Source organism: Triturus cristatus, chromosome 7, assembly GCF_964204655.1.
Source record: "Triturus cristatus chromosome 7, aTriCri1.1, whole genome shotgun sequence".
NCBI classification, from domain to species: Eukaryota; Metazoa; Chordata; class Amphibia; order Caudata; family Salamandridae; genus Triturus; species Triturus cristatus.
Genome location: NC_140590.1, coordinates 1,551,147,666 through 1,551,175,233, shown reverse-complemented (window position 1 = coordinate 1,551,175,233; position 27,568 = coordinate 1,551,147,666). Strand labels below are relative to the sequence as shown.

General features: G+C 45.9%; 1 protein-coding gene across 4 annotated transcripts in view; it reads left to right on the top strand.

Moving 5' to 3' along the window:
• Positions 1-27,568, top strand: part of LOC146812356 (delayed-rectifier potassium channel regulatory subunit KCNS1-like) — a 235,291-nt gene that overhangs the window by 142,059 nt on the left and 65,664 nt on the right. The window contains exon 6 of one of the 4 annotated variants that reach the window (XR_014966838.1): positions 7,699-7,797. The exons of the other annotated variants lie outside the window; for them this stretch is intronic. The gene's annotated coding sequence lies outside the window, so the exon portion shown is untranslated. The remainder of the gene's footprint in view (positions 1-7,698; positions 7,798-27,568) is intronic. 4 annotated transcript variants of the gene reach the window in all.

Below are 27,568 nucleotides of genomic sequence, written 5' to 3'. Positions count from 1 at the left end.
GACCACTGCCTGTTTCCATGCCGCGGGTACCGTTCCACAAGACAATGACATATTGATGAGATTCAATATGGGGTCACGGCACAGCGGGGAAAGTGTGTTAATGAAGGCTGGCTTTAACGGGTCCATAGGAGAGCCTGACTTGACCTTAAAGCTGAACCTGTCAAAGGCCTCAATAGACAGTTCAGGTAAAATGGCCAAAGGCTCAAGATCTGTCGTGACAGAGGTAGAAGCCAGTCGATCCTGGTGGAGTGTGTCGAACCCATGATAGATTTTTGCCACCTTCTCCACAAAAAAGGAGGCCAATTTATCACAGTGCGAATCTGTGCAAATCACCTCTGATGAGGATCTGTTTTTCATAAGGTGCTTCAGTACCTTGAAAATCAATTTTGAAGGATTGGGGCTGGTAGCAAATTCATGAGCGTAAAATGCAGCTCTTGCTCTGCAGATAGCTCTATGATAGAGCTTCAACTCAGTGAAATACCGAGTTTTCAGCGCAGGGTCATAGGAACGTCTCCATTCCCTCTCTGTTTTTCGGCAGGATTTCTTCAATTCTGCGAGAGACTCATTATACCAGGGGCTCGGTGTTTTTGTCCGGCCTTTCGACCACCGCAGAGGTATAAGAGAATCCAAGGCATCTGTGATCCAAGCGCAGAACTGTTGATATCCTTGATCCACATTAGTAAAGGTACTCAGAGGTTTTCGCTCTAATATGCCGTAGAATTCTTCCAACGTAAGCTTATGCCAAGGCCTTTTAAGAATAGGCCTGTCTGTGGGTATAAAAGGCTTATCAAGGACCGGACAGAAAGCTTCTACTAACAAGTGATCAGTCCACCCCATCAACCTCGGTTCTGACAGCCTTAACCCATCTAGTGTTCCATCACTACATATTTCAATATGCAGATAGGTGGTCCTTGCTGTAAGAAAAAGGTAACGTGAGGTACTTCAGTTTTACCCTAGCTAGTTACATAGAGTACCATGGTACTCATTAAATTAAATTAAGTACCTCAAGATACTCCTGGTTCAGAGATGGTAGCAAAGCGTATTTTGTATACTATATTCACTTAATTTCATCCCCTGCACATAACATTGCCAATGATAGTAATGCCATTGCGAGCAGTAGTGGGCATCCCTGCCTTGTTAAGTTAATCTCTGCAGCATTATTTCAATTCGAGGAGTACTGTAGTCCTTGCATCACCATATAGTGTTTCAAACAGTTCTCTAAACTGCAGCCAGTAAGGGCCAAACTGGCGAATGATGTCACAATATGTTTCAAAGCCCAATATGACATAATCAAAAAAGCGAAATTCTAGAATGCCTATTGTTGGTGATTGTAAGAGATGCAGAATTGGGTAAAGAGAATTGTTTGTATGTTTTTGCTGGATGGCTACTTGATTTTCATGTTGACACCCATTGCATCTACAAACGGATGCATGAGGCGAAAGCTTGAAAACAATGTACATTTCTCTTGCCATTGACAGTAGCCCTGAAAGGTCTTTGCTTCTCCATACACCCTTCTCAGACACACCTTTAAGGAAAACAATGGTATGTGGAATATCATGAAAAACTGGAACTTAATTACATTTCCGCTAACAGTACACTGCAAAGGTGATTTCTGCACTGCGGTGAGAATGGAAAGCATTATTAGAGTGTACATAGAGCAAGTCAATGTTCAGCACACATCCCTTCCCCTTATGTGGGGATGTGATACACAGCCAACTATGCCTGCTCAAAAAACAACTGCCTCTGCGAGATAAAAAAATATAACATTGTGGGCCTGCAAAGAACTTGCATATCAGTCTCATACAAAATCCACTCTCACTGGTGCTGCCAAAAGACCACTTAAGGAAAGAGCAGTGGCTTTACCCAGTCTTTTTATTTTAGGCATTAACCATGTTTCTTGTTCGATTTTAATAAAATTATATACATATAATATACATTCTAATAAGGGCTTTCAGATGGATCTCTTCATCCACTTGGTCTGTCAGTGTGTCATTTTCACAGCATACAACATGAAGCACAGGGGCAGCCTACTTCCATTTGCTTACCTCTCAGTGAGTGACAACATTCTGCCCTTGCAAAAAGTGCAATTAGTAGATGACCCTACAAGGCCGAATTGAAGTGCACGTCAAACTAGGCTTCAGACAGATGCTTAACCTTTATCATTATGTGCAACACCATCAGGTTAACCTATTTCACACCAGGGTTTTTAAAGGATAGTTTTCCAGGCAAGAGTATTTCCTCTAAGCATTTCACCTTCTCCTGGTTGGGTCTCAGTGGTTGTGGGGTTTCTTCCTATTTGTTTTCTGACACTTTGGGGATCCTAGACAGTACCAAGAATTTATGGAATGAGCATCTCCAACTTTCCGTTTTTTATTGGAATGGGAGGTGGCATTTGATCTGGTTATTGTGGGGGATCCAAGGCCTCAGCAGGCAACCTTTGTGGTTGAGTTAATGAGAGCCTCATCACAGCAACAAAGAGACTAAGCTGATCTTGAACCAACCAAATGGATGCCTACATGAGGGAGGTGCTTTTAAGGGGGCAGGAGGATAGCCAGCTGGATTGTGGTTTGTGGTTCTTCCTAGTTCACATTTTGCTGGCCAGAGACAATCCATCCAACAAACTGCTTGAATTGTACAAACAAGAAATCATCCCATGTTTCTCTGTTTAGCCTGTACAGTGGATTTGGGTGGTTTTTTATTAGCCCAAAATGACCTACTTGCCATTTCACAATTCAGCATTGTCTTTGCCCAGGCCCGGCATCTTAAACCATTAGTACAAACTATTATTTGTAATTCCCTCAGTCTTTTAAAAATCATTTCTTTCCCAAGAATCCATAAAAACGTTAACTATGTTTTTTGTGCACTGATCCTATGAGCACTTTTGCATATAATGTCTATTGGGTTGCAGTTTTCCACCCCTTCATGAAACCCTAATTTTGTACATTAGTATGTCTTGACATGTTTTCTTGTTCACTATGATTATTCTACATTAATTGTAATGTGAGGTTCTACTTTTACTCTAAAATTAAGTCTACCACTGTTTCTCATGAGGAACCCTGTTCTCTATGATATCTACAGTACCTTCTCCCTTTCCCATAGTTCCATAAATGTTTGTTTAACGAGTGCAATATCTTTACTGATCTGGCCTGTTACAGTCATTAGTATATGATGGGTTATGGTTGCTTTATTATGTATCTCTACAAATTCTTCTCACTCAACGGTTTTGTTCTTTGGCAGGATGTTACCTTTTATCCTGTTTCTGCCTTATGCTCCAACCTTACAACTTTCAGAATGGTGTTTCACATCCTCAAATAAATGTGTCCCCTTATTCAATAGTCAAGTCAAGGAAAGCTTTATTCGGCTGCTTTTTAAAACAGGCATAAAAGCACATAAATATGAAAGACATTTTCATTCCTTTTCATTCAATAGTCACTTTAGTACAAGCTGACATTAATGGTCAGGAATGTCATACATGGCTTTCCCATTTGTTTCAAATTTAAGGTGTACATAAAAGAAATGTCAAGGAATGCAGGAATGCACGTACAAACATATTTAAACAAAATCGTTCAGTTTGACTGAACCAGGCTTACCCTGTTTATTGTTTTTATTTCCTGTACTAGTTGTCAGAGTCAGTTTGGGCGGCCACTGGGCAAGCAGGAACTATTGGGCCTTATCTGTGTGAGTGGGGGATATGTCCTTCTGGTGCCCCAGGGCCCGTTGTACTATGGCTCTGAAAATGTAACCAATTAAAATCCCTCCAGGATTTCACCCTAAGTGATAGTGATGGAGAGCAGTCGTATGCATTTCTGGAAGGTAGGGTGGGAAGGGGGTGCAAACTCAGCGCTCAACAATCATCCAGCAGCGCAATAACTGAATGTCCAGTCCAGTGTGTTCCTTTGATAAAAGGAAATAACTTTAATCTACAGATTATAATGTAATACTTCACAGCCCATAAACAGGCACAAGTCTCATATTTGCACTTGGATTACTGCACCGTGGATTCTGCCCCACTTTGACCCTCCCTCAGGTGTTCCCACTCTATAGCAAGTCTAGGTAGGTCTCCCCCCACGGTTAAGTGTCTCTCAGGCAAGAGTCAAGGCTTGAGTGCAGATTACCCTTAAATTCATTCCTTAGCATTCAGCGCCTTCAGCAACACTCCGATTTTATAGTCCACCACAGTTCGGGCTTCAGAGGTTGAATCCATTAATGGCGGGGACCTGTAACAGTACAAACAACAGAGAAGTTGAACAGGTCTATACTACCTGCCACTCAAAGTTAAAGGGCGGGATATCAAGTTGTGACTAGAACGAGAGTCCCTCATTCAGCTAGGACAATTTCAAGAGAGAAACTGAAGAGATCCGAAAAAAACCATCATCGACCCCATTGGCCAAACTCATCATCTGGGATAGTGACAGCTACCATCCTCCTAAGCGGCAACAACAGGAAAAAATTCCCTTGCCATATTAAGGGTTGAGCTGTATGTCTCTCAGTCACTTCAATATGTTGAACAATGTACCAACTGCAGGAGATGGGATAAAGTGTATGAAAGGTAAATTATGTGATCTAAAATTGTCTACCATGCAGCTATCATACCTTTATAAGAGCTACAATGGTGACAAAATTAAAAAGCGTAATTGGCCTTTGACATAATAGGCCACAATACTACCAGGATTACTAAAAAGCAGGCCAACATGTTTCTGCCCAACTGACCATACTAGATCGGGCATTCGTCAGGACCATAAGTAGACATCTATACACTATGAGAAAAACGTGAAAAACAAGAGAAAAGTGATCATACAATTCCTGTTAATCCTTAGATACGAACACAGGAGAGTTGTCACCCTGCTCTGCTAGGGTGTGTGCCTCACCTCACTTATTGCATCACGAGGCGTGAAGCACCGCTCTCTCCGTCGGTTGCTCCCGGCATCCAGGGCTACAATCAGAGGCCTGTAACCGGCATCTTACTGCACTCCTGCTCCCAGGAGAGATGTACCGGGTGGACAGTTGACCACGATCTGGGTAGGACCACAGCAGTATGACATCGGCAATGGCCTCCCCAGCTGGTGTAAACTCTGGTGAGAAAAGCACCCTCTTCTGGGACACCAGTGAGTGCAGTGAGGGAGCAGCCAGGGTCAGAAATCTCAGCAGCATTAAGGCAGCCACTGTGGGGTCACAGGTGAAGCGGTACAGCCCTTCCTGGACATATTTGTTGAAAGGCTGCAACGTAGACCACCTCAGCAGAAAGATCTGTATGACGACACACTCCACCTTGCACATACCTTCTTGATGGTAACATCTCATCACAACATGTGTTGACAGTTGCATGCTCCACCTTGAGCATTAGCTTTTTGGTAACAGTGGCAAAGACTGTTGTCAATGATTCCTAGAAAGTCTACAGCCCTCAAGCCTCAGGGCATGCAAATTACTCTCCTCGGTCTTCCTTTGGCTAACAGACCCACAGAGCACCAGGTTTGAAATTGCTTGGGTGCTTCAAATCAGGCATACCTCTGCACGATCCTTCTCTCTTTCAGCAGCAGGTTGGCTTCAAGTGCTTCAGGTCGGAATTTCAGCTCCTTCCAGCTAAGGTTGACTCCAGGTGATGTCCCCTCACTTCAAGGAAGCTTGAGTCAGGCAAGTAGCAACTCTGGTTGCAGAGCAGTCCTCTGGGTACTTTGCAGAGCACTTCATTCCTTCCAGTCCATTCCATTTATAGAGTGCACAGCTACCACCAACGGTGGTGTCCCGGCGCTAAGCAGCAGCGGAACAACAAGATTTCCTTGGTTGAAATGAACTTGAAACTGGAACATATATTGGGTTGGAAACCCCCCCTTTTATACAATCAAAGTAGACTGGGGATGGGAATTCTATCTGCCTGCAGTTTTAAAACCACTTTAGATTGTTTCTCTTTTCATTTGTCCTCTCTAAGCTGTTCTCTGGACACAGTTTTTTTGTAGAGTGATGCTCCTTGCAGCAGGGTAGTGTCAAGCGTGGAGCACCCAGAACAGAAGCACAAGGAGGAGTGTGTTTGCTCTACCTAACACATAAACAGCCACTCTGCTACTGATCTGGGCAGGGTAAAAAGGCTCACCTCAACTAAAGTACCATTCTCTCACTTAACAACAGGACTCTCCCCCCCCCCCCCCCCCCCCCGGAAGAATGATCAGAAGCACCTCTCAGCAAGTTACAGAGTCAATTTTTAAAGGCACTCTGTCTCCTCTTTTCCCACTTCTTTGTCTGGGGCTTCTCCCTCCAACATCAGGAATGTCAACAATATACATCCACTGTGAAAACAGAGTCACCCCATCTTCTTGTGCATAGTAAAGGCCAGTGGATTCCAAAATGGAAACTGGAGGCCTCCATTACTCTTGGTCATTCATACACAACCTGGATAAACCACACAAGCCACATACATGCACATGCATAGCACACACTTGGGATGTTCATTCAAGGATCTGCCTTAGTATATTAAAGCACAACTTTAAACGAGTGGGCCAGCTGGCCTCCACTCCAGTGACACAGATCAAAGCTGCTCACAGCTACTGATTCACAAAAACAGTATGCCACCACCACTCTACATGGGAAATCATGACAGGGCGGTAGTCTACTCTAAGTTAAAGGAGGGCATGCTTGGTGCACCCCTTCTAGGTAGGAACTCAATCATGTCTAGGCCGAGGCCATCGAGCACACAGTAGATCAGCATGAGGACAGCCAGGGACAAAATTTAAAGCCTGGATACCAGACACATGCAGGGATATTGCAGTTTCACCACTAGCTATTCTCCAAAACCTGCTTGTAATTTTTACATGTTTTCTAATCCTGTGTCTCTGATCTCTAGCACCTTTTGATATATCATAATTCATCTTCTTTGTTTTATTTTATTTATAAACAACTACACCTTTAAACATTGCATCTTATTCCTCTCATCTATGTCAAGAAGTCTTCCAAAAATTATCAATTTAGCCGACAGAGCACTCTTCCACACTAAGGCGTAGATTTACGAGCTTGTCACACAGTGCAGCGCAGCAAGTCACCTTGCTGCACTGCGTGACAAGGAAAGGGATGGAATGCGCTGTATTTAGGTCAGTAAGACGCATTCCTGACTTTTCCCATGCTCTGGTGCCCTTTATGGTAGCCTCATGCCAATGCAGGCACCCTTGCACCATGGTGTAAGAGTGCCTCCGTTGCATGCAGGATTGTTTTTGTGCAGGAAGGGGCACCTCCTATCACAAAACAATCCTGTAAGGCATATTTCTCTTTCTGTGTGATGCAGAATGCAGCACACATAGAAAGAGGAAGTAACGAGGAGAAATAAAGATATTTTTCCTTGTTACAATACACATGGAACACCTTCTCAGGGCAAAGTAAGGCAACGCAGTGATTTGCGCTTCGTTGCTTTACTCTAGATTTATGGAGCCACTCAGGGCCACATAAAGTGACAGTGCGTGGCATCACAAATCTCACTTAAGGTTTGCATCGCGCATGTACCATATTTCGTGGTGCAAACGTGGCGCAAACCGGGTCATAAATATGGTCCCTAATTGTATTTCTATGTTTCTATATTTCTATGTTTCTCATTCAGAAAAATAATGTTTTCCATGAAAGAGAATTTAACTCACAGGCCTCCAAACCAATTTTTCAGATTGTAACCTATTACTGACATTGGAATAAATTCAGCTCCCTTTTACTCTAAACCCTCAGGCAATGGTCCAATTGAAACATAAACAGATATTGGACCGAATGACTTGAATATTCCCTTCCCGTGCATAGAAGCGACTGTCAACCATCAACCGATTTACAGTAAGTTGAGCGCTTCCATTAAAAAAGTAAAGAGACTATGTCAGAACCATATCTGTCTGTGAATATCTGTGTATCTACTTCTATATAAAGTGTGACCTGCAACTCACCTCCTTAAGGTAGTTGCACTTAAAAAAGAAATTAAACAACTTTATGCTTGGTGAAACTTACTAAACTATCTCCATTGATTGAGCCACCCAATGAGTGTGAGTGAGGGTCGACACTATGCAGATCTTTAGGATAACCACTAAATGTCCAAGCCATTTCAATTCATAACCTGTAAATTTATCTCATGTGGGTATCCTGAAAATCTGGTATGGATCCAGCCCTCTCGCACTAATGCTCGGTGGTCTGGAGTTAAACCTTTGGCAGAGATGTTTTTTCAAAACCCATTCTTGACAATTATATTACAGCAAATTTTAAACCTTCCTAAAATGTTATAGAAATCCCTCACAGAAAATGCTGACTACAAATTGGTCTCAATTGTGACAATTCTTCGTTAGTTATTTTATTACCCAAGTTTCTTAACAGTGTAACAAAGACTGTAACTTTGCATAGCCTTTATTACATTGTGTCTTCGTGCTACAATTCACCCATGTGACTGTAGCAAGGATAACTAAAAAAAGGTTTGTTAGTACAACGGGGATTTTTAGATTAGTAGTCACATATGCTCTTCCTTAACTGTTTGTTTGCAGACCTTGAAGTTGTTTGCTGTCATTGTCAAATTACAGACCACTTATATTTTAGAATTAATTACAAATGAAGAATTTATGTTTAAAATAAAATTAAAATAAAGGCTATCTAGGTCATTGAAAAGTCAAGGAGAACTGTTTGTTAAAAAATAATCTGGTGTCACTGCACATCACCTAATGTTTTAAATACTTCTGATATAGAGTTATCTCTATTATTACCATCTAGCTCTGAAGATGACAGGACACTCTATTTCTTTTTTTTAACAATTTTATTTTGCATTTGTGAATGAAAACAGTTAACAAGACACATTGCACAGAGTCACTCAAGATAATATATCAGACTCACACCTAATGGAAGAGCAAATCATATACAAATGTGTACATGGGGAAGCATTAGCTAAAACAATTACTACCTAGATCCCCCACACAGTGTTCAAAGTTCAGCAGAGCCGTCGTCTGAAGAAGACATAATAAGAATATCAGATGTGCGTAATGTTCGTGACATTGACATGTGGAGACCTCCGGTTCGTTGTAGTCGCTTAACGTAGATGGAGTAGGGGTGCAAGGTTGCATCAAATTTGGCCACCCAATCCCGAATAAGAGCAGTCAACTTCTCCATAGCATAGAGAGCCCAAACCTTCCCCCACCACATATTTACAGAAGGCGAAAGTAGTTGCTTCCACAGTTGTACCACACAAAGCTGTGCTGCAAGGAGTAGTTGGGACATAAGGCGGCCCTGAGGGGTCATTGAGGGAAAAATGAGATCAGCCCTTGGATCACCCAATAAAAAATATCAGAGGCTTGAGGAGAAGGTAGAAATTGGTGATGGCCCACATTATACTCTGTATCTCTACCCAGAAATATTGAATCACAGGACATGACCATCAAGTATGGAGAAAGGTCCCCCTCTCACCACAGCCCTCCCAACATAGAGCAGAACCCCTGGACATCTTGGCCAAATGATCGGGTGTTAGGTACCAATGAGTCAAAATAATGTAGGCATTCTTTTTATAACTAATACAGATCGACCATCTGGGTGCTCTCTGCTAGATTGCCCCCCCAAGCATCGTCAGATATCTGTGTAGCCAAGGACACTCTATTATTTTAAATCCTAGAGTGATATTCGCAGACATCTTAACGACCGGTTGACATGGCTGTAACTAGACTTTCAATTGTTTACTAAAGCTCAGACTAGGGCAAATCTCACCAAACATTGATGGGAATTGGGTGATTGCCTGAACAACTTTTATCAGTCTCTAGATGATGACAATACCTTGTCACTCTTCTGAACTTTACAGGGTGACTTCCGACTTTTGCTTTGTATCTTGGAACACATATGGAATCCCTCCTTTGATCTCTGTGAGGGTACCATACTTGTATGTGATTCATTGGGAATCAGTCAGTCAGTCAAAATACTTTATTTGGCTGTATAGCCATAAAAAGACAAATTCATAATAATAACACACCATAACAAGGAAGTATGCATAAAGTGCTCAAAGTGCTTAAAATGCTATCTCTGCTGCCAAAACACATGTATAAAACACTTTGCTCAATACAAAGCATAAACATTTTTATAAAAACAGTTTATACATGACAATCCACTGCATCGAAAGGGCATTCAGCCTAAAAACTTCATAAAAGGAAGTGAAGCCAAAGGGGCCTTTATAATGAATCTATGAGTCTGGCAAAGCCAAAACCTCCCTATCTCTCCTAATCTGCAATGCTTGCTGGACATAACTAATAATAGCATGACATGTAGATTATAAGTCCAGAAGCTGTTAAAAAAAAAAAAAGAAGAAGGCTTGACCCAAAGGATCTGAGGTTGTTTGCACGTAGGATAGGACGTGAAGCCTGAACTCTGGGTGTGATGTAAAAACCACAGAAAAACATGAAGTGAACGAGGCACTGCTGACTAGTCTTATCACAGGGGCAGCAGGGCAGGGTTTATAACCAAGTGCCATGCTGTGGAAGAGCTGCCATGAAGTGTACTGTGCACAATCTAGAACATGTTAAATAAAATCTGTGTTCAGAGTTAAGAATCTATAGTAAATAAGGTTCTATGCACTAGAACAGGGCTAACCAGGCATAACACAGTAAAAGAAACATGAGTAATCAAATATACACTCCAAAGAGACACAGGAATACCAGTGTATACATAAAGACACAATAAACCATACTGTACTGAGATGCATGCACCAAAAGACACGTCATGGGACAAAAATATGGTCATCAACAAATGCAACCAAGAGAAAGAGAAAAATGGACAGGTGCAGCCAGATGGGTACAATGTGCAGTGACAAATCATTGGTCGCTGAAAGACAACCAGGCATGGGCAGGCTCTACTGGTAGTTCTAAACATCGCTTGGTAACACGCGATCCTTGAAGCATTGGCTCTGTATGTCATCGACAGCGTGAACTTATCGTTTTAGCGTTTCAGTAGATATACTGATAAATACACAAAAGAGAACACACGCAGGAGGAAGCAGCTATTACGTCAGCACTGCACAATTAGGGACGTGTATGTCCACAGCCAATAAGAAGTCTTAATTTTTTCCGGTATGCTGGGAGACCTTTTTTGCAACCAAAATGGTAATTATCTCATTTATCGCGCTCCTGAAATGAATTTGCAATTATTTCGTGAACCATGAAATCGCAAAAAGCTGGAGGGTCTGTGCATAGAGTGCAAGAACTAGACGGGAAAATTGGGTGTATGGTGAAAGCCAAATCTTCAACCCCAATTGGAGTGGTGCAATTTTTATTGTGTCATCTATGTAAGAAAAGCCAACCTCTGTTGGTTATGAAATTTATGGTGCTCTTAGGAACTGCTAGCAGTCTGCCAAGGATTTTTTTTCAATAACTTGCAGGCACCCTGGGTCTGTTTAGCATCAAACACCCGCCCCATACTTGCCTACAGAAAGTTATTTGGCTTTGTATAGGGAAATTAATTATTTAATGGGCTTTTGACCGAGTTTTCTGGCATATTTAGAAATAACGTCCACTGCCCCCGCAATTTTAAAAGCCGTCTGGGACAATAGCTGATCCCACTTGAAGTTTGCATCCATCATGTGTCCAAGATAATTAACATTTGAAACCTTAGCAATAGGGATCTCACCAATAATTAATCTGCGAGAGCGTGTAGTCTTTGGTCCACAGATCATATAGTTCATGATTTCTTTTATGGTTGGCCTTTAGTCTTAGTTCCCCCATGGAGTCGTTAAAAGAGTCAAGTAATCACTGTATCCCATTGGTGGTATAGGAAATGAATACCACGTCATCTCCATAGAGAACAGGCACAGGTCGGTCACCTACTATAGGAGAATCCGTCCCTCTGACTTTCAACACTTGATCAAGTGATTTAATATAAAATAGGAATAAAAAAGGAGCTAGTATACAGCCCTGTCTAATCCCCCTTTTAGTCGTAAATAGGGGCGTGCATTCTCCTTCATAGCCGTACCGAACTTGTGCAGTCGTGTCCCAGTGTGGGTGTTCAAGTAGTTCTATCAGGGAAGTTTCAGGCCCTGTCTCCCTCATCATGTCTCAAAGCCTTCCCCTGTCCACCAGATCGAAAGCACTAGAGAGTTCCATGAAGGCTAAATGGAGAGGGTGGCGTGTCTAGGTGCCGATGTGATGAGAGGCGAACTCCGGGGCTCCGTCCGTGGCTCTCCCCCAACGCCAAAGATCCTGATTACACACCAGCACCCCAGACTTAGATTTGGGTGTCGGAACAGCTGGTGATCGAGCTGGGCTGCGGACAGCGACTAATAGCGGCTGAGCTGCATTGCAAACGCCGATTGCACCCGCGGATGGATGATGCCTGCAGTTCGCAAGATGGCGGCCGTGGCCAGTGAAGGTGGCTTCTAAAGGAGCTGTAAGTGGACTGCGGATGCGATCTGGCTGCCGAGAGGAACCCAATTGGCGAGAGTGTATAGAGCACCCACGCGACGGTGAGTAGCTGGTGCTACAGCCCTGTCACTGAGCTGCATCGACGTGGGATTCTGGACTGGGCGGACTCGCCGTCCATGCGCAAGATGGCAGCCATGAGCTGCACAGGCGAGTCCTGACAGCAGCAGCGGTGCTCTGAGGGTCGGAGAAAGGCGGGCCGCAGAGCCGGCGCACTGGAGAGGTTGGTGCGTGCGGACTGGGGACAGCGCTACCGCCCAGGGTTTCGAGACCACTGTATCGGTCATAAGTGGCCTGAAAGGGCGACCTCTGACATTGTTGGAAGCGGGCTGCTGAAGCTAGCTGGCTGATGCGAGGGACCTAGCTGGCGAGAGTATCAAGGACAATCACGCGACAGTGGGAGGCTGGTGCAACAGCTTGGTTCCCGAGCTGAATCGGCGTGAGATCCCAGCCCTGACGAACCCTCCTTCCAGACACAAGATGGCGGCCATGGGGTGCAGGGACGAGCCCTGACGGCAACAGTGGAGTGCTATGATCGGAGTGGCGCAGGAAGAAGATCCGGTGCTCTGGGGAGGTTGGTGCCTGCGCTTCCGGACAGGTTACACGGCCACATCCCAAAGCCAAGAGGTGAGCCACTGACACTGAGGCCCACATTTTGACATTAATCTCTGGGGAGCACTGGACAATCACTACGGGGACTGCGAGGGGCGGAGGACTGCATGCACACGAGAGAGCTCTGAGAGGGCGGAGTGCTGGTGGCAACCAATGGGCCCTATGACCTGTCCTACTCCTGCACTGACTGTGTCACAAGCGGACTACGCTCCCTGATGGGACCACTCCGGGGTAACCTACCGGACGCACATGGACCTTTAGCAATGGGGAGAGCATCCAGGAGGAAAGGATATGCAGTGCTAGACGTTGAGACTACAGGTCATCACACTGATGATGAAGACAAGACAACGGAGGCGAGGAAAGCTGCAGCTCCGGAGGGGCCCACCCTGGTGGACATCATGCAGGCCATCACCTCCTCAAGGACAGACCTGGAGGCTAAGATTGACTCCATAGGAACAGAGCTTTACCTCCTGAAGGATGATAACTGTAAGCTTAAGGAGAGAGTCGACCTAAGTGATAAATCTTTTGCGGGAATCCCTGACGCGGTTTCCACATTGCAGCAGTCTCTCAGAAATGTGGAGGCCAAGGTCAAAGTGCTGGAAGCGAGAGCGGAGGAAAGTGAAGGACGCTCCCGCAGAAATAATTTGCGCATCGTGGGGGTGCCAGAGCGTGAGGAACGAGACGACGCGGTGCGGTATCTGGAGGACTGGCTGCAGACGGAGGTGGCCCCGGAGGGCCTTTCCCCCTTTTATGCACTTGAACATACTCACAGAGTCCCAACCGGACCGTCCAAGCCTAGAGGCCCGCCTCGCCCACTGGTGGTGCGACTACTTCATTTTCGGGATCGTGACCATATAGTGCAGCAAGCCCGAAAGAAACAAGACTTGCAGATTGGGAATAGTAAGGTGATGATATTCCCAGACTTCACCAGGTAGGTGCAGCGCCAACGTGTTTCCTTTATGGTGTTCAAACGTAAGCTCAGAAAATTACAAACACCATATGCTGTGCTGTTTCCGGCACGCCTCAGAGTAGCCGACAAATCAGAAACGCGCTTCTTCACTTCCCCGCAGGAAGCATGGGAGTGGCTGGAGACTCGCCAGGGCAGGGCGACTCATACCTCCTCACCAGAGTCGAAACATGGACTCCGCCCGCAACACAGCAATCTGTGAGAGTCCCCTCTCCTAAAGAGAGCAGGATGGAGCTCCACAGAGCCCTACAGGCGGTTGTGAAACTTAGTCAAGGAGGGACTGGCCCGGGATCGACTAATAGTGACCCCGAAGTAGATGGATCTGACCATTCACAGCCAAGCAGCGTCGCTGAGGACTCGGAAACTGAGCTCCCGAACGTCACTCTTCAAACTGCTGATGAGGTAGCCTGACCACGGAACATTAGGTCGTAAATTGGAGGGTTCTAATCCAGCAGGGATCAAGTTATGCTGTGACTCTGACACTGTAGCCGTCGCCTGCAGATACTGGTATGGTTATTGGGGTCCGTAACTGCCCCACGATGTTGGGGAACACAACCCGGGGGAGCTCTGGGTCTGGTAGGGTCAGCTTCACACCCCACCACTTTTAGTGACTTACTTTTCACACATTCTAGTTTGGATGGGATATTGTTTGTTTCTACCTGTCCTGGGGAAGGGGAGTTGGGGGGTTCTTATTGTTAGGGGGTTTCTGCATAGGGCCAGGCATGCCGCTATAGGGGACCTTGCTAGGGCTGCGACACGTCCATTACAATGGGATCCACTGTAGGAAGTAAGAGCCTATCTTGGAATGTTAGGGGGATGCACACCATGTTATTTCGCCACAAAATTCATGCATACTTAATTAGAAGAGGGGTGCAGGTCACCTTATTGCAGGAGACTCACTTAACGAAGAAGGAAGGAGCAGCGTTACAGCGTAGATGGAGGGGGCAGGTGTTTTATACTACTTATTCGGCCTTCGCCAGGGGGACTCTGATCTGGGTGCAAGCGGGAATCCCTTTTCAATGTACCAGACAAATAACTGACACGGAGGGACAATATGTGGTGGTCTCGGGGAGGTTAGACGGGAGGGACATCACGATCAGGAGTATATACGCCCCTAAAATAAACCAACCTGCATTCTTTGATCAGCTTTCACGGAAGCTGGCTTCGGTGCTGACGGGCTCGATACTGCTGTGAGGTGACTTTAATTGTGTTGCTGACATCCTATGGGATCGCTCTCACCCACCACTTCCCGATGCTCCTATACACAGAATTTCAGAGACCAGACGGAATTGGCAGGAGAGGTGGGGGCTGACCGACACTTGGAGAACACAACATCCAGGGGAAAGGGATTATTCTTTTTTCTCCACTTTACACAAACTACATGTTAGGCTGGACGCGATTTTGTGCTCTCCGGATGTCCATGGGGGGATTAAGACGAGTGAATACCTAGCAAGAACGATTTCCATAATCATAACCCGCTACTGGTGACCTTGGACTGGCTCCATGTCAGACCTAAAATACCCGTTTGGCGTTTAAGACCGAAAGTATTGGAAGACCAGGTATTTCGGGCCATAGTGGGTACAGCCATTGAAGCCTACTTTATAGATAATGCCGGTACGGCGACAAGCCCGCTTCTTGAATGGGATGCCTTTAAGACTGTTGTTCGGGGACGCTGCATTGTGGAGGCAGTGGGAGTACGGAAGGTCCTGTTGCAGGAGGTGCAAAGAGCAGAGCAGCGGCTCGGTGAGGTGGAGAAAGACAGACCGGAGCGAGCGGATGCGCAGGCAGACGTCCTCGCAGCCCAATAGGCGCTGGCAGTGCAAGTCGAACGACTGCGTTGCTTTGATTATAAGGCTTACACTGCTAGAGCCCATGCTGAGAGAGACAAATCCGGGGCGCTGCTGGCATGGTTGGCTAACCCAGCACATAGGGAGACTACGATACTCGAACTCTGAGGGCAGGGAGACGAGGTTTATTATCGCCTGCAAGATATTAATACCCAGTTTCTGGAATACTATACTGCCTTATACACTAGTCGGCTAGATCCCGGCACTGCGGAGGTGGTGGAGTTCATAGGAGCTGTGGAGCTTCCGAATGTAGACACAGAGGCGGCCGAAGTCCTGGGCAGAGATATCGAGCTGGGGAGGTGCGTGGAGCCATAAATCATATGGCCCGGAACAAGACACCGGGGACTGATGGGTTGCCCATCGAATTTTACTCGACGTATGTGGATATTTTAGCTCCCAGACTAGTGACACTGTATAATAGGGCAAAACAGGAGGGCTGTCTGCCTGCCTCCACAAGAGAGGCAGTGATTATTCCACTTCTAAAGCCCGGCAAGCCGCCATGAGACTGCACTGCCTATTGCCCGCTCACTATGCTCAACTTAGATTACAAAATACTAAGTCGGGTACTGGCTTCCCGCCTGCTTTCGCACATGTCGACGTTGATACACACCGATCAGACGGGATTTATCCCAGCCAGAAATACGGTGATGAATGTGCGCAGACTATTGCGAGTTTTGGAGGCAGACACATATCAGAAAGAGGAGGCGTGTATTCTGGTGGTCGATATTGAGAAAGCTTTTGATAGCCTCGAGTGGCCATATCTTTTCAGGGTTATGCGAGCATTTGGGCTGGGGGAAAGCTTTGTGGAGTGGACGGCTCTTTTGTATAAGAACTCCACAGCCAGGTTCCGCACTGGGGGCATGATCTCGGACGCCTGCATGGTGGGTCGGGGGACGAGGCAGGGCTGTCCGCTATCTCCATTATTGTTTGCTCTGGCAATGGAGCCCCTGGTGGCACATGCCAGATCGGGTCGCTGCTATCGGGGATTGGAAGTAGTGGGGCAACTTCAACACATAGTCCTTTATGCAGACGACTTACTGATGTTTCTGGCTAATTCGGGGGAGGCCCTTAGGGGAGCCAAAGAGCTTTTGAGTGTCCTGGGAGAGTTGCAGGGCTTCGAGTGAATTGGACCAAGTCGTGCCTCTTTCCAACGCATTCGGATAGAGCTGGGCCACCGGAAACAGACGGGGTGACATGGGAAGATGGATGCCTACCTTATTTGGGCACCAGCATATACCTACCCATGGGAGGTAATATAGGGCGAGCGTTACGAAATACCAAGGGTAACTTCGACTTTGGGGGGACCCTGCCACTGTCCGTAGCGGGTAGAGTGGCTCTTTTAAAGATGGTGACATTGCCTTGCTTCTTGTATTACTTCAGATCGCTCAGTAATATTGGGCGAGCGTTACGAAATACCAAGGGTAACTTCGACTTCGGGGTGACACTGCCACTGTCCGTAGCGGGTAGAGTGGCTCTTTTAAAGATGGTGACATTGCCTCGCTTCTTGTATTACTCCAGATCGCTCCCACTCTGGATACACCCTAAATTCTTCACTCAGCTCAAGTCAATGGTCACGAGTTTCTTGTGGGGCTCTGGGAGACGGAGGGTGGTACTCACAACGACGATGAGACCTCGAGCGGAAGTGGGGTTTGCAGTGCCAGATTTGAGGCCTATTACCTTGCAGCACAATTACAGTGGTTCACGAACTGGATGGCGGGGCATCTCCGCCCCGTGGGAGATCAGGGAGGTAGCGATCCGAGCCTACAGCTTCTATCTCGGGTGGTGCTGTGACTTCCCATGAGAGATCACTCAGCCCCCTCCGACCTGAATACGGTACGCAAGTGCTGGAACAGATACCTACGACAGGCGCAAATACGTTGCCCATATGCCCCAGACATTCCCCTGGCCATGTGTGAGAAATTGCCCCACGGTGGAAATTGGCGCAGATTGCAGGCATGGGAAGAGGTAGGAATCTCTACAATAGGGGACCTATACGAGGAGAATACATTACTCCCCTTCAATGATCTCTTGGAGCGACATGACCTCCAGAGAGGAGACTTTCTTCTCCATGCCGCTCTGACGAAAGCCATCAGAAGACACTGGCAGGGGGATGGCAGAACCCCCAACTTCCACAGTCTGTCAATACATGGTGACTGCTGCTGGAACCTTTAAGGCGGTTACGTGTCTGTATTGGCGTCTGACGCAGGAAATGTGCCCGCCTTTGATAGCCTTGCCTACCATGTGGGAGGGAGACCTAGGAAAAGTTATAGATGAGAAACCATGGGGGGAGCTTGTTAAAAGGGCTTGGAAGAACTCCAGGAGTGCGCAATTCCAGTTGATCCACTTTTACGTGCTACACAGGGCATACCTCACCCGGAGCAAGATTCATGAGTATTTTGTTGGCTCGGCTGCCTGCCCGCGCTGTGCTGTGGAGGGGGCAGGGTTTTTACATATGTTCTGGGAATGCCACACTTTGAGAGAGTTCTGGAAAGGGTTCACAGAAAAGTTGGCGACTATATTGGAGAGAGAAGTGGTACTGACCCCAGGATGGTGTTTACTACACTGGTTCCCACACACAGCCAGGAATAAGGTCACAAGCAAGTTTATAGATTTGGGACTGGTACTGGCTAAAAGAGAGATCACCAGCCATTGGAAGACAAACCGCGGTCCTAGCATGACTAGATGGACGAGGGAATTTGTGAAATGGGCGGAGGGTGAGGGGACATTCCGACTACAAATGGCCCAAAGGACAGGGAATGAGAATACGCTGGAGGCAGCGTGAGCGTGGGTGGCATTAGTAGACCTCCTGAGACGCCCTACTGATAACGAGGAGGTAGACGTAGATGGAGAGGGCCCTGCTAGGGGTGATTGACTGGCTGGCGCTTTTAATGTCTCCGATTGTTGATCCTGCTGTGGGTCTGACTATTATATTACTCACCCAACACTGTGCTGCCACTGATACACACTACATGGAATGACACAGGATCTGTACTATGGGATGGCCCTAAGACTGTGCATAATCGATCTGAGGACAAGCGGCATGCCTGGGGGGTGGGGTAAGGTGGGAGTTGGGGGAGGGAGGGGGGGAGTTGCATGGGACGAGCTGTGCTACACGATGAACCCTGAGGAGAGGCCTCACTGTACTGCGAGGCAGTCGACGGAAGGCAGCAGCCTTAAGGCGGACCCTGGGACTACAATGACTCTTACCCTTCTGTCTTAAAAGAGATACTGCTGTACAATTGCAGTTGTAAACATGGGGTTAGTGTGTTAACCTGTTCCCTTGGGGTTCACGAGCAATCCGAATGATACACGAGTTTTGTTTGACCATGTCATTTGAAAAGGCAATAAAATCTGTTTACAAAAAAATGCAGGCTAAATAGAGAGAACCTCAACTGGCCTTAACATACTTTCTGGTGAGCAGGTTCAGGGACTGTTCGACTGTGCCCATGCCTGGGCAAAAGCCGCATTGTAATTCTGAAAGGAAGCCTCTTTCCTCCTCCCAATCTTCCAATTTTTGGAAGATCACCTTCCCTAGGGTCATGGCAAAGGAATCTAAGAAGGAGATTGTGTGATAGCATGTAGGTTGACTTCTATCGCCCGTTCTGAAGATAGGGACAATAGTGGATTTCATCCAGGGGCTTGGAATGTTGGCTCTAATTGCAGTGCGAAACACATTTGTCAGTATAGAGGCGCAGAATGTTGGATTTTGTCTGAAGAAGTCTATAGGAATACCAACTGAGTTGGGTGCTTTACCGGCAGGGCTCTTAATAATGGTCAGTGCTACATCACATACATAAATAGAATTAGCATGGAAATATGTACAGTCTGGAGCAAAGTGAGATACAACTGGGGAAAGTGAATTACAAGCATCTTGGTCAAGGTCCTTGAAAATTGGGATACCCAATCGTCTGAGGGGATATAACAGTCTATCTTGGGATGCTTATCTTCAGAGAAGAAAGGTTGATTGATAAGTTCCCAACTGGGAATCATTTCTTAGCAGGTGGTCTCACTTTTGATGGTAAGGCCATGGTGGAGAGTGCCACAAAGAAAGCATTGTTATTGAAGAACTGTGCTGCACTTGGAGGGAAGATGCCAGGGGAATATGTAAGTACCCGTTGGCCTAACTATGGAAGGAGATTTTGGCAAACTGGGAAGACATAGACTCAGAACCTGGTGACCCTGGAGATGGAGTGGGCAGCCCAGGGAGACCCAATACAGATGGTGTAGAGGGAGAGGGTAGGGGCAAGGGAGAATAAGGGACTTGAAAGCAAGACATAGGACAACCTGCACTATGGGTCCAACAGAATTCCTGTTTTCCACGCACGCAGGGCGGCCTCCACAGACCTCCACCGGTCCCCCCTAGGACCTTGATATACTGGACATGGGCTTCACACAAACTGAACAAGTCAGCTGCTGCCCACAAGCAGCGGCATATATTCACATATAATAGTAGACCAGACGATTCTCACACACACACACACTTCACCCCCAGGGACAGTGTTAACATGATGTTTATTGGTTTTATGTTTATTTCATTATGATTTCTTCTGGTTGATGCAACTGAGAACTCCTTGGTAATCACACTCAGGTATAATGACAGTGCAGCAAGGGAAGGATAAATAAATAGCTGGCACTGCTGATATTTTTTCTCAGATGCTGAGAACAATGATAATATGCTTAAGCAAATTAAGCTAGTACTGGTGTAAGCTGGTTTGATTCACACCTGCCATCTTGCTCATCTGATATGTCTATATATATTTTTTTCTGAGTTTTATATAGTGCGAACTTGACCCGAAGGTATCAGAGCACTTTACATGAGCACCAGTTGCTTTACACAAGGACACACTCATTTTTGTTAGGCACGGGGAGATTCATTGATTTGCCCAGAATCACCGGACTTTGAGCGTCATTGCCGATACTCGAACCCAGTTCCCCAGATTTGAGATCCACCACCCTAGCCATTAGGCCACATCCTCTCTTCATCTGTAGACACTAAAATGTCAGTGGACACACATGTATGTTGGGTTTATACAAGCAAATATGATGTATAAGATTATAATTGAAATGTCAATAAAAAATATCTTTAAAAAAAAAACCTGTGCTGCCCTCACTTGCAGTAGGAGGAAGGAAGCAAAGCGTCACTCACCAAACTCACAAGGCAAGAGGGGTGTGTGCAGACAGCCCACTGATGTAAGCTTGAGATACATCAGCATTTTTTCATCCACCAACACAACCAGAATAAAGAAGGATGCAATAGTTGTGGTCACAATTGCAGCTCAGGCTGCAAATACCACTGGAGGAGAGAGGGAAAAAATAATAAGTGGCAGTAACTAATACGGCACAAGAAAACTATCAACCATGTTCACACTGTCATTTGAAATAAAGTCTAACATCATAAATAAGCATCCAGTGCACTAGTAGATGCATTTCTATTCTCCAGTTACCATCATCATAAGGTTATTCCTATGTAGCTTCAAAGTAACATAATATTGGTATAAATGAGATATATTTGGAATGTATATATATCACTGAAAAAGCCACAGGTTTCAGGGACGCTATAGTTAGGAATTAGCATTTATAAATTCACAGAATAAACCACAGGTTACAGGAATGTTATAGTTATGCTGACATTTCACTTGTACAAAACCTGTGAAATTCAGCCGTTATAGTTAGCTGAAGTAACTAAAACTTGTGCCCCGGCAATGCACTGATGATGATGTCATATATTACATCACTCATGACATGGTCAGTGACATCACTGATGACATCATCCAGTGACTGTTTCTAAAACGTTTAAGAATGTTATATATATATTTATACGCCAAGGTGTATTGAAGAATGAGTGAGTGTATGAGTGTCTGTATGGATGATTCAGTTGGTACGTGACTGACTGTATAAGTGAGTGATTATACATGTGTCAGTGAATGTATGGGTGAGTGACTAATCTGTATGAATGTCTGTATCAGTCTGTCACTTGATGTGTAAGTGGGTGCATGAGTTGGTGAGTAGCTCCATGAGTGTCTATATGGGTTATTGATTGGTTGTCTGAGTACCTGTATGGGTGCCTGCGTGTCTGTGTGGGTCAGTGAGGGGATGTGGATCGCCCTGCATGGATGTGTGAGTGGGTGATTCACTGGGTGTATGGGTTCACGAGTGCATCTGCGAGGGGCTGTATGGGTGAGTGAGTGTGCATATGGCTGTGTAAGTGATTGAATGGATGCCTCAGTGATGTATGGTTGAGTAACTGCATATGTGAAAAGCAGTATATGTAAGTGTTGGAGTATATAAGTGACTGTATGTGTTAGTTAATAATTGTGAAAGTGGCTGTATGGATGAGTGTGTGCTTGTGTCAGTGTTTGTATAAGAGAGTAAGTATGTGTTAGTATCTGTATGAATAAGTGAGGTGGTGTATATATAACTGTATAGGGGAATACGTGGCAGTGTAATTGACTCTTTGGGTGAGTGACAATCAATCAATCAAGAATATTTGTAGAGCGCGCTACTCACCCGAGCGGGTCTCAAGGCGCTGGGGGGGACTGCTACTGCTCGAAAAGCCAGGTCTTGAGTGTGTGAGTCGCTCCATGGGTGAGTGGTGGTGTGTGAGTGTCTCTATGGGTGTATGAGTGGATATATCAGTGGCTGTATTGGTGAGTGACTGGGTGTATGAGTGGCTGTATGGGTGAGTGAGTGGATGTGTGTGTGTAGACCTATGAATTAGTGAGTGGGTATGTACTAACTGTTATTGGTGTGTCTATGGTTTCGAGAATGGTAGTCTGAAATTTGGAGTGGCTGTATGAAAGGTTATTTTGGTGTGTGAGTAGCTGCATCAGAGATTATGAGGATTATGTTATCAGTGATGTCATTTGAGATGTCATCAGTGATGTCATGAGTGATGTGACTGACCATGTCATGAGTGATATAATATGTGACGTCGTCAGCAGTACATTGCAGTGGTGCGAGTTATAGTTAGCTCAGCTAACTGTAATGGCTGAATTTCACAGGTTTTGTACAAGTGAAATGTGAGTCTAACTAGAACGTTCCTGTAACCTGTGTTTTTTTTCCTTGAATTTTAAGGTTTTTTAAATGCTTATTCCTAACTATTATGTCCCTGAAACCTGTGTTTTTTTCAGTGAATTTCAAAGGTTTTTTAATTAGCACTCGTGTTGGCAGAGTGGTGGAGAAAAGGGGCTGATCCTCCAACCAGCTCTCAGGAATTACGCTGCGTAGTACTTACAGAAGCTACCAGGAGGGCTTCTTGGCCTCCAGGGTCCCTCTGGAGTGAAGTGGACTTCATCCCCCAACCAGTAGTGCACCAGGAGGTGCATTTGCAGAGAGGTGGAGAAAGGTGTGCATTGCCTCCGAAGACCTCTTAGCAATCCCACTGTGTGGGACTTACTGGAGGTAACAAGAGGGGTAGTTGGCCCCAAGGATGTCCTTGTGGGCCTACTACCCCTTCTGTTACCTCCAGTAAGTCCCACACAGCAGGTTTGATGAGTTCTGATAGCAGGCCACGCCCCCTTTCTCCACCAGTCTTCAAACGCGTCTCCTGGTGCGCTCTTGTTTGGGGAATGAAGTCCCCTTGGCTGCTGAGGGTCCTTAGGGGCCGACTAGCCTACCTGTTACCTCCAGTAAGCCCCACACAGCTGGACTGCTGAGAGGTGGTCAGAGGCCATGCGCCCTTTCTCCACCACTCTGTAAACGCGCCTCCTGCTTGGTGGATGAAGTCCACGTACGTCCTAAGGCCCTCAGGACATAAAGGGACCTCATAGCCCCACTGACAGGTGTGTTTGCAGAGTTTTGGAAGAAGGGGCATGGCCCCCGAGCACCTCTCAGCAATCCCACTATGTGGGGCTTATTGGAGGTAACAGGTGGGCTAGTTGGCCCCTAAGAATCCTCATATATATATATATGTAAAAACTCACTGATGCTGAAAAATACAGTCCATTCACCAGAATATTTTATCTGCTGATGCCAGCAGGCTTCACAATCAGTCCCAGGTCCCTTTTCTCTCTGGTGGGAGATCTTAGATGGCTACCATCTCATAAGGGAAACATATCTTCTCTGAAGTCCAGCTGTTGGGTAGGGTTTTCCTGTGCATGTATGTGAACCTAACATATATTCTGAGCCCATTGAAGCTACTTTACGGTCCCAGGGTCAAATACTTATTATGACCCTAATCTTCAAGCACTAATCGCTTACATGGAACTGATAGAGTCATTGCCATGAAACAAAACCACAGTAAGCAAGAATTGGCAAAGCAAGTGGGGCTTGTTTTTAAAACAAGTATTTGCAAAACAAGTATTGGCAAAGCCAATAAATCTGGCTAGTAAATGGAAATGCAAGCCCAACCTATCAGGTTTACTAATGCTTGGTACTAGAGATCTCTCCAATCACACTTAAGACCTTTTTGTAGCAGGCAATCTGTACCTTAGGTAGTGACTAGAGGTCCCTGAAATTTGCCACAAATCCTTTCTGTAACAGGTTCCCTGGAGTCAGTCAGAAGCAAATCCTTTTCTGTACCAGACGGCCGTACATTTGATCATTATTGGAGGTTCCTGGAAACAGGAGCAAATCTGTTAGAACTGGCCCTTTTTGCAGGTTTATCCCCAAACATTTTGCCTCCTATTTTTCTGACCTTGTTTTTGTTGGCTATATGATTCTGTGCACTTTACCACTTCTGATCAGTACTAAAGTGCATATGCTCTCTGTATAAATTGTAATAGGATTGGTTATCCATTATTGGCATATTTGATCTACTGATAAGTCCCTAGTAAAGTGCACTGAGTGTGCCACGGCCTGTAAATTAAATGCTACTAGTGGGCCTGCTGCACTGGTTGTACCACCCACATGAGTAGCCCTGTGAATGTGTCTCAGACCAGCCACTGTAGTGTCTGCGCATGCAGTTTTAAACTGCCATGTTAACCCGGCAAGTACACCCACTTGCCAGGCAATAACCTTCCCTTTTCTTACATGTAAGTCACCCCTACGGTAGGTCCAAGGTATCCCCCATGGGCAGGGTGCAGTGTAGGTGAAAGTAGGACATGTACTTGTGTGTGTGACATGTCCTGATAGTGAAATACTGTGTATTTCGTTGTTCACTGTTGAAAGGATGTCTGTCCTATAGGCTATAATTGGAGCTGCCTTGTAACATCTTACAAGTGTAACTTTCCACTGGGACAAGATAGAGAAATTGAATTTAGGCTCTCTGAACTCAGAATTTATTAACACACCTTTTAGTAAAGGTAGCTTTTCAATTAGGCATTTGCTACTGGAGTCAACCTATCCTGGCTGATGAGGGGGGAAACATCGAAACTGGTCCTAGGATGCTTGTTTCCAGTCCAGGGAGGACCTGGCTTGGCAGTTTGGGCTGGACTGTTCCCATGGGGGACATGGTCAAGACTGATTTGCATATGGCTGGGTTCATAGTGGAATGGCATGGTGAGCAAAAAAACTATGGATTTAGGCCCAGATCTCTGTACTCTGGTGAATGTATGACATTGTTCTGAATTCTGTCCATCAATTGTTCATTTTACTTTTAGAAAGTGGGCATTCCTTACTTGACCATTCTATGTGCCCCTGACTCTTTGTGTAATTTGCATCTGGTTTTGGAGTGACAGGAACTGGGGATGTGCATTCACTCTAGACAGTCACAAGGGGGGTTGAGGTGTGTTCTGCCTTGCCTGGGTGACTCATTGCTGGGCTGAATAGACCTGGTCTGTATTTAGAGTGGTGGGAGGTGTTTCACTAGCACCTGACTAGGCTGTGTCTCCTTTGCACAATGCTGTGTCCACTTCCTGTGGTCATGCTGGACGAGGGAGGACAGAACTGGTTTGGACTGAGCTCGGACACTCTATCACAAAGATAACCCATTTTCTTATTGTTCTAAGTATGAGACCTTGAAACCCAAGACTTTAGATTACTTAAAGCAACAAGAGGACTTGCCAAGAGGAAGAGCGGAAGGACTGTGTGAGGAGCGTTGCCTTTTCTGTGTGAGGGGTGGGTTAGCCTGCAGTTGTTGCTTCGGTCTGTGTTGGAGAAAAAGGACCGACTCTTTTTGCCCTGCTGTGGTATTCTGCTTGTGTGTGCTTGCTTCCTGTTGGAAGTCTCAGTGAAATCAAAGACTTCATAAGAAAAGATCCTTGCTGGATCGTAAATAACCTGCCTGGGAGCAGGGCTGCAGAAGCTGTGTGAGAAGCGCTGCCCATGACTTGTGTGGGGTAGGACTGCCTGCAGTTGTTGCTCCTGCCTGTAGCACAAAAAGGACTGGACTGTCCTGGTACCTTTTGGTTTGGAAGAAACAGGGAAACTGTGTGAGGAGCGCTTTGTTTGGCAGTCCAGAGCATGTGGAGTGCTTTAGGATTGCCTCCATCGTCATTTTTTGTGTCTAAAAGTGAAAGTGCGTGACCAGCGCTGCACTACGTGTGCCGAGGAACCAATTTAACTTACAGTAGGGGCTCTGCTGAAGTGGCCCCTTGCTGTGCAGAACCGGCGTGAGGAGCATTTGTCCAGCATCTGCCAGGAAGGCTGCGCTGAGGAAGGAAGCCTGGGCGTGGCCCCTATCAGTTGCCGTAGTAACCAGAGATCCTCAACAGAAACCCGCCACACCGGAAGGAATCGGAGGTTCGCGTCTCTAATCATCCACCTCCCGCCTTGGAGAACAGGAGGATGGCACCCGGGAATCCGCTGTGGGTCTCGTCAAGAGCAAAGAGGTGAGGAAAGCAGAGGAACCCTGCCGTCATCCCATGTTGCTGTGCAGGCGGCTCGGCCTCAGCGGAGGTCGGTGCAGCTCTGGGGGAAGTAGTCATTTCTTCCCAGTGGCCCCGGATGGTTACAGACACCCTACAACATTGCTGCAATCATTTTAGAAGGCCGCCTTGTTCCACAACGGTTCACAAGGTCCCAGGCAGCTGCGCTTGGCAGTTTTTACATGCGGGGGCCCCATTGAGGTCTCACTTCCAATGGGGGCATTTTTTTTAGTAAAGTACTGCATTTTGATATTGCTGGCATTATGGTGGTGCATGGCTGGCCTCACTGGCCTGAGCAGAGTGGCTGGGCCCCGCCACATTTCTCTAAGCGGATGCGCCATGTGTCTGTGGGCAGCTGCCTCTCACTGTTGGGGACATTTCGTTCAGATGTCCGCATTTGTGTTTTAGCTCTGCCTATAACTACTGCATTTCTGTTCCATGCTATGATGTTTTCATGATAGGTGCAATCTAGAAGTATTGCTTTATTGCACTAACTGTGATGTTATGCATAAATGATTTCAGGATACTTTTTATGACATGTGCAACTTATAAGTCCTTGATATTGTGCACTATCTTTTATTTTTATGACAATTGCCTTATGGCACAGTGATTTATGATCTATGCATTATTATGACACTTGCCTAGTTGGCAAAGTGATTTATGTGATTGTGATCTAATGTGTTTTATGTATAATACAAAGGATATTTTTATATAACCTAGTGTGGAGTCTCCTTTGTGGTGTATTTGGTGTGTCACTGGTGTGTGTGTGTGTTGTGCAAACACTTTACACATTACCTCTGGGATAAGCCAAGCTACCAAGGGGGTGAGCAGGGGTTATCTTGCGTGTCCCTTATCCTGACTAGAGTGGTGGGTTCTGCCTGGCTAAGGTGCATACCAGAGCCAACCAGAAACCCCATTTCTAACAAAATCCTTTCTGTAATAGGCTGAAGTACCTTGTTAGAGGTACCTGAAGTTAAAAGCAAATATTTTATGAAGCACAGTGCAATACCT